The sequence below is a fragment of the Oryctolagus cuniculus genome, chromosome X (genome assembly GCF_051225735.1).
Source record: "Oryctolagus cuniculus isolate XC-2025 breed Fujian yellow rabbit chromosome X, ASM5122573v1, whole genome shotgun sequence".
Taxonomy (NCBI): Eukaryota; Metazoa; Chordata; class Mammalia; order Lagomorpha; family Leporidae; genus Oryctolagus; species Oryctolagus cuniculus.
In genome coordinates, this window is record NC_142888.1 from 113,931,529 (window position 1) to 113,935,752 (window position 4,224).

At 38.7% G+C, this 4,224-nt stretch overlaps 1 pseudogene; it reads right to left on the reverse strand.

Annotated features, from left to right (window-relative positions):
- Positions 1–2,416: 2,416 nt before the first annotated feature.
- On the reverse strand, positions 2,417–2,993 carry LOC100351859 (PRELI domain containing protein 3B pseudogene; annotated as a pseudogene).
- Between the last annotated feature and the right edge of the window lie 1,231 nt (positions 2,994–4,224).

Below are 4,224 nucleotides of genomic sequence, written 5' to 3' on the forward strand. Positions count from 1 at the left end.
AATGGAAGCTCAGGGAAATGTGAACATATTGCTAAATGGGAAGAAGGATAGGAACTAATGTTTAATAAGCACCTACTATGTGATAGCTACAGTACATAACTTACTTCATTTTGTCTTCACAACATGTAACTGTTAGCATTCCCATCTTGCAGATAAAGAAACTAAGGCTGTGGGAGGTTCAGTTATTTCTCCCAACATCACACAGCTAGAAACTAGAAAGAGCCAGAATTTCAGTTCAGCTCTTCCTGTCTAAGGCAAGTGTTTTTCTCCATTAGCCTGCTGGAATCATAGCAAGTTTTTCCTGGTAAACTCTGTATTCCCTTGATATATCCCTTCAATTTAAAAAATTAACTTCAGGGGCCAGTGCCATGGCGTAGCTGGTAAAGCCGGCACCTGTAGTGCTGGTATCTCACATGGGCGCCAATTAGAGACCTGGATGCTTCATTTCTGATCCAGCTCTCTGCTATGGCCCGGGAAAGCAGTAGAAGATGGCTCAAGTCCTTGGGCCCTTGCACCCACGGGGGAGACCCAGAAGAAGCTCCTGGCTCCTGGCTTTCAATTTGCGTAGTTCCTGCTGTTGTGGCCATCTGGGGAGTGAACCAATGGCTCGAAGACCTCTCAATGTCTCTCTCTCTCTCTCTCTCTCTCTCTCCCTCCCTCTCCCTCTCTCTGCCTCTGCTCTCTGTAACTCTGCCTTTCAAATAAAGAAATAAATCTTTAAAACATAAAAAATGAACTTTAAATTTTTTCAGACTATAGAATACCTTTGAGTGTCTCAAAACTTCTGCTCCCAGCTCTTGTGAGTGGCAATGGTTGCAAGCATCAACTCAGCTCTGAGATTTAATTAGCAACAGCAAAAAATTAGAGTGTCACTATTTCAGAACCATTCATTTGTTGTTGAAGTAGTGGGCAGGAGAAAGCCGATTATTTTTGTGATAACCACTGTGTTTGGTAAAGACGCTCATCCGTATAAGCATGTCTCTGAGTGATCCCTTGATATAACCTATAAAGCAGGGGGAGGGGGAAATGGGCAGTTGCTGATTACTAGGCCTAGAGTTTCAGTTTTGCAAGATGAAAAAGATCTAGAGTTCCGTTGCATAACAATACTGTGAATATATTTACTACTGAACTCTACACTTCAAAATGGTTAGTGTGGTACATTTTATGCTATGTGGGTTTTTAAACTAGAATATATAATTAAAAATAAAACCAATTAGTTCTGAGAACTTTTAAAAGAAGTGCAAGAAAGAAAAATAATGAAAAGTGATGAACATGTTATTTATTTTCTTTACCCTAACAGTGTAAGTGGATTTTTGCCTTTATCCTTGTAATCAATGCATACCTAGACTCTTCAGATTGCACACGTGAATCAGTTGTACTCATGACAAGGTAAGAAATCAAGCTGTAGAGCTCAAAGAAATAGCAAAGAGTTATGCAATGAACATTTCCTTACACTTACACTCTACAAATGGAATAATAACCCACGATTATCCAAGCACTCAAGGGTTCTCTTAAAGGGCTGTTAATTGGGGGCCGACATTGTGGCACACAGGGTTAAGCTGCATCCTGTGATGCTGGCATCCCATATGGGCACCGCTTTGAGTCTTAGCTGCTCCACTTCTACTCCAGCTTCTTGATAATGTGCCTGGGAAACAGTAGAGGATGCCCCAAATGGTTGTGCCCTTGCCACCCATGTGGGAGACCTGCAAGAAGCTCCTGGCTCCTGGTTTTGGAACAGCCCAGACCTCACCATTGCAGATCAGTTTATGTGAAAACTTTTTTGCCTCTTCCTCTCTCTCTGTAGGTCTACCTTTCAAATAAATACATACATAACTTTTTTTCCAAGGAAAGGAGTACCTTTACTAAGTTATAAAACTTTGGCAAATCAATACAGTACTCTTTAATGTAACAAAATCATATTTTTTGTTGGAGTCATATATTCTTATAGTGCTAAATGTTCACTCCAAAAATACCGTTTAAGTACCAAATCAAAACACTGCTTTTTTAGCATAGCAAGTTATTTTATACAAATTAATGTCTTTTGAAACTGTACAGTTTCTCCTTTTACAGTGAATTCCCTCATGCAAGCTGTTGAATTCTACGGCAGTAGCACATGGTGCATTTGGAAGAGGAGGCTCTGTTTTATTCTGGGATTGGTCCAAAGCCAGGTAGAATTCCAGTGTATGAAAATCTTTCAGTTCTACCTCTGGGGAATTAAGATACTCACTTCAGACAATACTAACTTCAGATGATCCTTCTGATTTATAAGCCCTGCGTCTTTTTATTTTGATCAAAAGTCACATAGTCTTACTCCAGCTTATTAAAAAATTCTACCTAAAATATAGTTGTACTTTTTCAATAACAAATAAATACATTGGCCTGAAGAACTGGGAGCCTGATAGAGAACGGACGGCTGTCATTTCTCTACAAAGGACGCCGCCGTCGGTGCCTTTATGCTTCCTCTTGCCGACGCTGCCAGTTCTTCAATCGCAGCATTTAATTTATGTATTAACCACTCCGTTGCTTCTTGGCCTCTATTAGCATTTGAAGATGTCGTACTTGCCATCAGTCCTCCAAGGTAGCTGCTGAGGCTGACTCCTTTCACAGTGATTCTGGCTTCTTGAATTACAGCAGTTTTTTCTGGGTTCTGAGGATATGGTTTGTATATGAGTCTCTTATCTACTGAAATTGTTTTTGTAAATGAAGTATTAGTATATTTGAGTTCCAGCGTTCTCCCTACAGGATCAACTACAGAATGTTCTTGCACATATGTTTTGGTTCTTGCTGCACCAATAAGAGACATCATGATGGAGGGCAGGCCCCACTCGGTGTTGAGGAGCCTGTGGCTGTGCAGCTTTCCAGAGGGGTCTACGTGTCTGTTCAGCACATCCACTCCAACCACACTTGGGTTCATTGGATTTGGGTGCTTTTGCATTGCAGCTGTTATAACAGTTGCCCATGGGTGGCTACTCAAAGACATGTTCTGTGGTCCAGATCTTCTTGGTGCTGGTGGATCATATGATATTCAGGAAGCACTAGGGGACAAGGGAGCAAAGAGGCTACCAATACCTACATGTTTTTAAAAAGAACTGTTTATATATATGTGTGTGTGTGTGTGTACATATGTATATATCAGCTATATTTGAATGTACCACTAGATGGTACAAAAACCTAGGTTTCTGGTAATGATTCATTCATTTTGAAGGTAACAATAGAGTATTTAACTTGATATACTCCAAATATGTAGATTGTGAATTTGGGGAGTGAAACACATAGGAATAATACCTGGAGAAAAGAACAAGACATCATTATTTTGTGTTAGTTTTCTTCCAGTTTGCTAAGGACAAAAATGGTACATTTGGGAAAGCAATTTAGATAGTTTCAAAATTTCCCAACTCTTTGGGTGGTATTTTGTGTCCCCAAACCTAATTATAATGGTGATATGTCCACTCTAAATGGATTAACTGTAATAATATTTAAAATTTTTAAGTTAGTTTAAAAATGTCTGCAATGCTACATCTGAAAAGCTTGGCCTCTTTAGAGCATATTGTTTTTTCTGAAAAGAGAAATAATTTGGAGTCCAAAGAAGAGATAGCAATATTCCTTTTATACAGTGTCCACAATCAAATAGGCAAAACGAATCTATGGTGTTAAACATCAAGCTTCCAAATAGAATGAAACTAGAATTTTAAAACAAAACTAAACTAAAAATACCCAGAAAGATTCTTCCATCTGGAAATTAAAAAGAAAAGCCATCTATGAAGCAACCTTTGGTGAAAGGGAAAAAGTCAGAAATTATAGATTTCCTGAAAAAAAAAAGAAAATGAAAACACTACACATAAGAATTTAGTAGATACATTTTTAAATTTATTTATTTTCATCTGCTTGAAAGGTAGAGTGACACACACATGCATGAATACACACACAAAGAGAAATCTTCATTCCACTGTTTCTCTCCACAAAAGCCCACAGCAGCCATGGTGAAGCCAGGCCAAAGCCAGGAGATGAACTTCCATCCAGGACTCTAAAACATACATTTAAACAGTGGCCAGAGGAAAATCCATATCCTTGAATATTTACAACAATAAAAATATAAGCGTGAAACAGGAGTCACTGTGCACTTACTCCCCATGTAGGATCTCTTTTCTTAATGTGTTGTACTATGTGAATTAACAGTATAACTAGTATTCAAACAGTATTTGACACTTTGTGTTTCTGTGTGGG